We start from the raw sequence: 10,299 nt of genomic DNA, 5'->3' as shown, positions 1-10,299 counted from the left end.
AATCACCCATATCTTTCAGGACCAGCTTTTTCTGGTAAGTCATGATATCTATACTCAAATTCATTTTCAAGTTTTTATAAATTATATTTTATAAATTATATTTTCAAATTTGTCTACATAGTAGATTTCTATGTGGCTCTTCATTATGACTAGGCCTCCTTCCATTCGTCCCTTCATTTCTCATCTTCTTAACTTCTCTCTCTATGAATTTTTTTATCTGCATAATATTCCCTTGATTCTGTTCTCCTCCCACCTAGAGCAACCTGTTGGAATGCCCTCACTCTGTTTCCCAGTTCCATCCATCCATATATTTGCAAATACTGGTTTTCAATTAGACCAATTTTCAGTGAATTTTAAGAAGAATTAATGAGGAAAATTACTAAGCAGGCTGATAGATATTTGTCAAGTTTCCCCCCTTTGATTTTTTTCCATGATGTAGTTTCTTGGTGGATTCATAACTGTCCTGGAATTTACTCTGTAGACCAGGCTGACCTCGAACTCAGAGATACTCCTGCCTTTGTCTTTGGAGTACTCCTGTCTTTGTCTTTCGAGGTACCCAACACCATGGCTGGCTAATATTTGTCAAGTTTCTAAGTTTGTCAAATTATATTTTATAGTTGATTATTAATAAAGCATTTCACAATAGTTCCTAATAATGTACAATGAAATTTTTTTTTTTTTTTGCTTTTTCGAGACAGGGTTTCTCTGTGTAGCTTTGTGCCTTTCCTGGAACTCACTTGGTAGCCCAGGCTGGCCTTGAACTCACAGAGATCCGCCTGGCTCTGCCTCCCAAGTGCTGGGATTAAAGGCGTGCGCCACCACCGCCCGGCCTTTTTTTTTTTTTTACAATGAAATTTTTTACTATGTATGTTTATAGGGTGAATGTCTTACATTGCTCAGCTATTTTCTTTACTCTGTTCTTCAGTTCTATATAATTGGATTCTTTAAAACACTAGCAAATGCTGTCGAACATGAGCAATAATGGGCAATAGAAAATTGGCTCTACTCTCAAGGGTTCGAACCATGCAAATGACTTCCTAAGAAAAACTTTAAAAATTAATGGACTAGCATGATTGATTACTGCCTTAACATAATGGTATACATCAGCTAATCTCTTCCTGAGAATATAAGAAAAATGTGAAATTGCACATATGCATGGGTAGTTACCACAGTACTTCAGATGGAGACTACAAAATCTAAGGAGAAACACAAGGAAAACACAAGTCCATTGCCTCTTATTGACCTCATACTTAAAAGTCTCTCCTTGACCCACTATGAAAACACAAAGTCAAATCTATATCATGTCTGAAAACAAAATGACAGTTACTAAATAATAACTATTGAATGTTTGTATTAATATACAGGTATATAAGTTGTCAGTCTTTCCAAACTTGAATTTTACTGTTGAAATGAAGACACTACTAACCTATTAAAGGTAGTGAACTTGATGGAAATGGTAAGACATTCAATATCACTGTTAACAGGAAGTATGCTCTGAATCTTGAACTTTAAATAGATCCCGGTGGGGATCTTTGATTTCTTCTTTAGAGACTGGTAGCATTTACCAACAATGATTCTTAGCATGCAAGAAAATATGAAGAGCTCTTCTTTTTTGAGCAGATGTTCCTTTCTACAGATTTTTGCCAAGGGTTATTAGTTTTTCTTTGAATGTTTGAAGCCTTACACATTAACCACTGTAACTGAAACTCATTAGAACATGACAGACACTTACACAGCTGAAGAAATCTATTACATTCCTTTCAAACAGCAATTGCTTTCCAAGCCACACAGCTATGTGAGCTTCATCCACCCAGTGTGTAACAGTTACTATATCAACACCAAGATATTTGAATCCAAACTACTTTCCTTTACCTTTACTCCTATAACATTAGTCTGTATAGCAAGTAGTTACTCTTAAATTAAAAAATATCCAAGTATAAAATATCTATTGGACTGCTAGAAAATGACTAATTTGGAGAAGACATGGCATAGGAAATGTACTATAGATTAATGTTGTTAATAGAGAGTAGAATTCAATAAATGTAACTTATCTAAATAGAAACTATATGAAAATGATTAAATTATTTGCAAATGGTAAGTTACGTGACAAAAAATTAGAAGTTAACCAACCTGATTTAAGATTCAAATTATTTTTTATAATATTCAAGTATATGTAAGAAGGAAGACGATAAACATTTGACAAGTTGATTATCTTGTGTTACAAAAATCAAGAGATGGAATTTACTTTTATTTTTAACTTTGATGAGACCTATATGGACAATTTTGAAAGGATAAATGCTCTCATTAGCTTCAAGTAAATCAGGAAGTCCCTGCTTGCAGAGTGCAGACAAGCAGCACATCAGTCTTGTAAACAGGCTGATGTTTGACAAAAGTGTAGAGAAAAAAATTATAGCAATCAAATTAGAAATGTAGAAAAGAAGATGTTCAATGAAAATTTAATTAAAAATGAATAGATTAGTATAAAATATGATATGTCAAATAATGATGTGCATACTTATATTAAGTATGTATATAATAAAGCAAAAACTATATATCCTGAAGAGAAGAAAGAGTGTAATAACAGCATACTATTAAGACTGCACATGTAAGTGCTTGTTTTACTGTTAATATAAATAGTACTTATTGGGGATATTAAAACAATATTGCAGTTCATATATTGTAAATTTGTGTGAAACAACTAAAACATAAACATTTTTATATAGATGTTTAATTTCTACACTTAGATAGAAAATAAATATCAAGACAAAGACAGCATAGAATAATTCCATCAACATCGTTTTGAGGTGTGAAATTCAGAAATACTACTACATTTGAGAAAGATATTATTTAAATAATTCTAGCATCCAGATGATATATTTGAATGAAGTACTTAAGAAGAAACTATTTAAGAACAGTGAGATAGAAAAATAGAGCCAAGCCAAAAAGCTGCTTAAGCAATTTTTTCAAATGGCCATAAAGAAGGTAATTTTCATCACCTCTATTCCTGAAGGAAGGAAACTGATATTATACAACACTTGAAAGGCCAGAGAGTAGTTGTTTCAGCCATTGCTAAAACCTGGGTTGGGCACAAAGGCACAGAAGGAATGCACACTTTCCTTATTCTTCTCATGCCTCAGACTTCTTACCTTGAATTGGCTGCAATAAGAAGCCAGAGACAAAACTTTGGAGAGAAGCTTTTTTGGATTTTGAATCCTAGAGTACAGAGGAGGTCAGAAAAACATGAGCAGGAGAATGTAGGGATATAATACATGCGTGACTGTGTGCATGAATGCGTTTGTGCATGCATGTTTTGTCAGGAGCAGGGAGATCTGTATCTTCACAGCACTCAGGAACTTTGTACATTCATGGATGTTCATATGCATTTACAAAAACACTTAATCAAACTTGAGAAAAATATAAGGAACCATCAGACAATAGATCTTCCACTTTGGGAAAAGTACCATCACAAGCCCTGTTGTAGTGTTATCTCAACTCATTCATGTTCCTTCTAGGAAACAGAAATTTAAGCTAGAACCAGACGTTTCAATTACTTATAACAAGTAACAGTCAACATAGTCACCATGTCCCTTATCTGAAGGAATCTTTAAGGTCTCAAATGATATGTATTTTTCTTATGCACTAAACCTGGTTTCCCCATTCTCCACTGCCTCAGTTGCTGCTGGTCAGGTTGTTTTATTATTTTACCTATGGCGGGAATCAAATATCCATTCCAACAAAACCATCAAAGACTTATCTCTCTATTCTTCATCAGATTGCTTCAATATTAATTTACTATCAGTATTGAAATTTACAGTAATCGTATTGGAACTTTAATAGAAAACGAAGCTAAATTTCCACTCTTATGAAAAAACAATTACATTCATTTTTTGGCAAAGGTGCTCTTCTCTCACATATACAAAAGAAACATATATATTTGATGAAAATTACGGTGAACAAATTGTGATGCTGGGTTATTTCATGTCTTGGTTTTTGCAATTCACTCAAACACCCTCTATTTTTATTAAGAAATTTTTTATTCATTTTACAGAATAACCACAGATCCCCCTCTCTTCCCTCCTTCTGCCATGCCCTCAGCCTTCCTCCCCAACCCACACCCCATTCCCTCCTCCAAAAAGGTAAGACTTCCCATGGGGAGTCAGCAAAGCCTGGTACATTCAGTTCAGGCAGATCAAAGCCCCTCCCCCTGATTCATGGCTTTGCTAAGTGTCCTATTAGAGGTAATGGGCTCCAGAAAGCAGCTCATGCACCTGGGATAGATCCTGATCCTGCTGCCCCTTAAGCAGACCAAGCTACACAACTGTCTCACTTACACAGAGAGCCTAGTTCAGTCTCATGGAGATTCCACAGCAGATGGTCTAAATTTCGTGAGTTCCCACTTGGTTCAGTTGTCTCTGTAGGTTTCCCCATCATGATCTCAATGCCCTTTGTTCATAGAATCCCTCTTCCCTCTCGTCAAGTGGACTCCCGAAGCTCAGCCTGGTGCTAGGCTGTGGATCTCTGTATCTGCTTCCATCAGGTACTAGATGAAGGCTCTATGATGACAAGGTATTCACTAATCTGATTACCAGCTCAGGCACCCTCTCCACTATTGCTAGTAGTCTAAGCTGAGATCATCCTTGTGGATTCCTGAAAACTTCCTTAGCACCAAGTTTCTTCCTTACTCCATAATGTCTCCCTCTATCAAGATATCTCTTTCATTGCTCTCCCACTCTGTCCCTGTTCCAGCTCAACCATCCTATTCCCTCATGTTCTCATCCCTTATCTCCTACCCTCTATTGCCCCCCTCACCTACAGTTTACTCAGAAGATCTCATCTATTTCTATTTCCCAAGGTAATCTATTTGTCCCTGTGCTTTATCCAACCTTGGTCTCAACAATTCTTGCTCATATAAACCCTCCTCTTTGTTGCTAATTGGACTCCCGGAGCTCCACCTGGGGCCTAGCTGTGGATCTCTGCATCCAGATCCCTCAGTCATTGGATGGGGTTTCAAGCACAACAATTAGGGTGTTTGGCCATCCCATCACCAGAGTAGGTCAGTTCGGGCTGTCTCTGGACCATTGCCAGCAGTCTATTGTGGGGGTATCTTTGTGGATTTCTGTGGGCCTCTCTAGCACTTTGCTTCTTCCTATTCTCATGTGGTCTTCATTTACCATGGTCTCCTATTCCTTGTTCTCCCTCTCTGTTGTTGATCCAGCTGGGATCTCCCGCTCTCCCAAGCTCTTTTTCCCTCGACCCTCGCCCTTCATTACCCCCACTCATGTCCAGGCTGTTCATGTAGATCTCATCCATTTCTCCGTCATTGGGCGATCCCCGTGTCTTTCTTGGTGTCATGTTTTCCAGGTAGCTTCCCTGGTGATGTGAGTAGCAGTCCAGTCATCCTTGTTCCACATCTAGTATCCTCCTATGAGTGAGTACATACCATGTTTGTCTTTCTGAGTCTGGGTTACCTCACTCAGGATGATTTTTTCTAGATCCATCCATTTGCCAGTAAACCTCATGATGTCATTGTTTTTCTCTGCTGAGTAGTATTCCATTGTGTATATGTACCACAATTTATTTATCCATTCTTCAGTTGAAGGGCATATAGGTTGTTTCCATGTTCTGGCTATTACAAACAATGCTGATATGAACATAGCTGAGCAAGTGCTCTTGTGGTATGATTGAGCATTCCTTGGGTATATGCCCAAGAGTGGTATAGCTGGATCCTGGGGGTGATTGATTCCCAGTTTTCTAAAAAAGCACCATATTGATTTCCAAAGTGGTTTTACAAGCTTGCATTCCCAACAGCAGTGGAGGAGAGTTCCCCTAGCCCCACATCCTCTCCACCATAAGGTGTCTTCAGTGTTTTTGATCTTACCCATTCTGACAGGAGTAAGGTGGTAAATCAGAGTTGTTTTGATTTACATTTCCCTGATAATTAGGGATGTTGAGCAATTCCTTAAATGTCTTTCAGCCATTTGAGTTTCCTCTGTTGAGAATTCTCTGTTTAGTTCTAAAGCCCATTTCTTAATTGGACTGTTGGGCATTTTGATGTCTAATTTCTTGAGTTCCTTATATATTCTGGATATCAGTCCTCTGTCAGATGTGGGGTTGGTGAAGACCTTTTCCCATTCTGTAGGCTGTCGCTTTGCCTTGTTGACCATATTCTTTGCTCTACAAAAGCTTCTGAGTTTCAAGAGGGACCCAAACTCTTGCAAGTGATGGTTTGAATAGGAATGGACCCCATAATCTTATATATTTGAATGTTTGGTTATTAGGGAGTGGCATTACTTGACAAGGATTAGGAGGTATGGCCCTGTTGGGTGGAGTAGGTGCGACTTCATTGGAGGAAATGTGTCACTAAGAGTTTTAAATGCTCAAGCCAAGCCCAATATTTCTCTCTCTTCCTGCTGCCTGCAGATCCAGATGTAGAACTCTTGGCTCCTTATCCAGCACTATGTCTGCCTGAATGCTGTGATGCTTCCCACCATGATGATAACAGACTGAACCACTGAACCTGTAAGCGAGCCCCCATTTAATGATTTCTTTTATAAAAGTTGCCATGGTCATGGTGTCACCACACAGTCAATGAAACCCCAAGTAACTATGTTAGAGTAGTGGGGCTCTTACTGATGAACTATTTCTCCATACCCTAGTCAAAGCATTTTATCAGAGCAATAGAAAAAGATGTAAAGACAACTATTTTTTGATATTGCTAGTCAAATTCCAATCACCTTTTATTGACTATGGAAATAATTTATATATATATATATGTATATATATATATATGAATTTTTGTTATTTGTAATTGTGTTCATATATAACAAGCACAAACAAGACATATGTTTAATTATATACAAAATAAATAATTTATTTTGTTTTGTTTTTTGAGACAGGGTTTCTCTGTATAGTTTTGGTGCCTGTCCTGGATCTCACTCTATAGACCAGGCTGGCCTCAAACTCACAGAGATCTGCCTGGCTCTGCCTCCCAAGTGTTGGGATTAAAGGCACGTGCCACCACCACCTGGCTCAAAATAAATAAATTCTTACAAAATACTCTATGTGCTACTCATGCTTAAAAAAATGAATGTTTTAGATATGTCAAACAATTTTTTCTATTTTACAGAAGCTTTAATAATCCACAAAATTTTCTCTCTAATAAGTGCAAATGAATCTTATGCTAAAGCTTTTTACACACCCTCATTACTAACATGTCTTTTGCACTCTCACACATAGACTGTATATCTCATGTTTTTTATAAAGAAGGCATAAATAGTACACAAAATAAATGATTAATCTTTGTAAGATTTGTTACAGGGATCTCTGCATCCTCAACAGGCTGCAGAGAGATGAACCCCAGGAGGCAGTTTGGTTCAACATGACTCACTCAGTAGCCAGTGTTGTTTCAAAGTTCTGGAGTCTGACTCTCATTAGTTTATTTTAGGCATATTTAAGCATAACACAACTTGGTGAAAATTTATTCTAGTGATGATTGGTTCAATACTGTGAATATACAAAAAAATATAGAAATCTCTTTGAACAACAAATTAAGTAAAATACAGATAGAATGGGACTACATTGAAACTTTTTCTAAAAAAATCTGTAAATACAGGTTCTGTCTATAGATTAACTGAGAAAACAAAAATAAAGCTTCCATAAGGATTTGGGGGAGGATACAGTTCTTTCCTGGAAAAGTCTCTAGCCAAAAAAATAGAGAAAAGATCAACAGGCATGTTTGCTCTCAGCTTTCTGGGTAATAAGTATGGCTTTCCTTCATTTGAAGGAACAGCCCTGTGTGCTTAACTAGGCTCCTCTAGTGTTTATCTGTGAGCAGAAAGACACCCACGCCTCCTACGGTTTGTTCCTTCTCATGTCCATAGGTGTTTTGTAGGCGCTCGACTTAAGTCTTCTGATTATACAAGATAAAATCCTTACAAAAAAGATTTTTTTCTTCACAAAGATGTGTTTATATATAATATCTGACACAGACAAAAATCTGCAAATGAATATTGGTTAAAATTTCTTTACTTTAAAATATCTTCTGAATCATTATTGGACTTTGAAAACTAACTGAATTTAAGATGGATAACAATTCTGTCAAAATCATGGAAAAATTATGAGTTGTTATATTTTTAAGATTTTAGGTTAAAATAAAGTAAATTCTACTGAGATGCAACGCATCTACATGTGAAAAATTATATACGTGTATACTTGTATAAGCATATAAACTGGGTTTATGTAGGTTTTAAGTTGATCTCTCTGAGAAGCCCACCTTGGTAAAAATCAGCTCGTGAGAAGTACACTAGTACTCAGAGGATCTAACCTTGTGATGAGATGGGGACCAGGTCAGATTTCTGTAGGACTAGATCTCTGCTAGAAACTGTGAAGTTAGACTGTCTTTTCAGAACTGCCTACTTTTGGTGAGTCATGGATGAGCTTTTATACCTAGGGAACAACCATTCATTGGTTGAAGCCAGTTCAGAAGGGAATACACACTTGGGTGAGTCATATCTTTTTATCTGCTCCAATATATCCAAAGAGGACTGACTAAACACTGTGGGCAGGAGGTAGAAATGCTTCATCTAGTGGAGGGACCCTAGCTGCACTGCAGAGCAGCCGCTGCTTTCTACCTGGTCTGCTTCTTGGATCTATTTTCGTTTTGTGAGTTTCAGCACCAGCACAGAGTAATGGAGATTTGGGTATGTACTGCCAACTGGGAAATGTTGTCTCATAATTTTTTTATGTTATCTCTAGTATTTCTGTAAACTGGCAGATTATAAGAAGCTTGTTACTTGACAGTAGATCCTATAGTCCTATACCCACCTTGTTATTCCTTTGCTATATAGTTTGTCTTTGGGTTAATGATCAATTTATATAGGGTACGATTTCAGTGAATCAATCCTTTATGCACGGATATTGAGCAGCTGAATGAATTCTTTTAAACTGTGCTACTTGAGATCCTACAAACAAGAAGGCAGAGATGTATTAAGACGTACTCATATCTGTCAAATCACTTCTCCAGGCAAAAAGGAGTCTGAGTCAATCTTCTACCAAGTGGTTTACTGTTTCCCTTGAGGAATAATGCCATGTTGAAGACTATACTTCAGTCTCTGAAAATTACTTGGAGAATATTAAGCAATTGTAGTAGCTAGGTAAGTCTTAATAAGGGAAACTTTGTGCTGTTGATTCCATGCATACTATATTATCAAGTCCTGCTACTAAATAGATACATATTTATCAATTACTGAAATATTGGGAGAACATAAAACTATTGCTAATGTGAACTCTCCATTGATTCTACAATTGATATTCAATTTAAATAATTATGGTTATCTGGCTTATAACATGTGGTCTTTGTTTGGGAAATCCTATCCTCTTCGTTGCTAATAGTAAGTTGAGACCTGTTACATAACACAGAATAAGTTGTAGATAGAATAGACCCAACGTATTTCTGAATAATACTGATAATCTTTGCACTTTATAACTTTGATAAGCACATTATCTTCTGCAATGTTACACAAACCATAGTCCTTTCCTAATTTGGGCCTTGTTGCTGATTTCTTTAATATGAAAATATCAGTGTGCTAATTTCTCTAAGCTTTTCTTTTTCCTTTCTCTCTTGTGTGGATCTGTGTAGATAATGAACTCCCATTGTCGAAAATGGATCAAGGGTCAAAAAGAACTAAAATTACATCTACCTCCCATGAACTTTCTTTAGCTTTTCACTTAATAGATTTCTTGGCCTATGTTGGACTTGGACTTTTCCTATTCTTCCATGGTTTGCCTAACTTTAACTTCTTTAAAAGTCATGATGAAGTTTCTTAATATAGACTACCTGTCCTACTGCTCCAATCCTAAAGCATGTGACAAGCTTTCTTTTTCCATGGCAGGTTTTACAATGTAAACTAGGATTGCAATGAATTTGTAATCCTTCTGCCTCTGCCAGTAACTCGTAGTACAGGCATGCAACAACATTCTCAGCACATATGTGCAAACTTTGAGGAGCACTTTCGTTGACTATGTCCTAGGTGAATATTTACCTACTGGTTTTCATCTCTATGATAAGGGGAGACATAATTCATGTACTTCAGAGTGGTGATGGAAATAATTAATCTCTGACAATCAACTAACACTGTCAGCAGAACATCTGGACGTAATGGATGAAAGCAGCATTCATGAATTTAGATTCTATCATCTGTTGCTGCTATAAGGACTAAATATTATTTTCTCTTCAAAAATCTTCCAGATTTCATTCTATGATTTATTTCATGTGGCATAACCAATAGAAAACAAGATATT

Source organism: Peromyscus eremicus, chromosome 2 (genome assembly GCF_949786415.1).
Source record: "Peromyscus eremicus chromosome 2, PerEre_H2_v1, whole genome shotgun sequence".
Taxonomy (NCBI): domain Eukaryota; kingdom Metazoa; phylum Chordata; class Mammalia; order Rodentia; family Cricetidae; genus Peromyscus; species Peromyscus eremicus.
The sequence above is the reverse complement of the archived record's forward strand: the minus strand, read 5'-3'. Positions refer to the sequence as shown.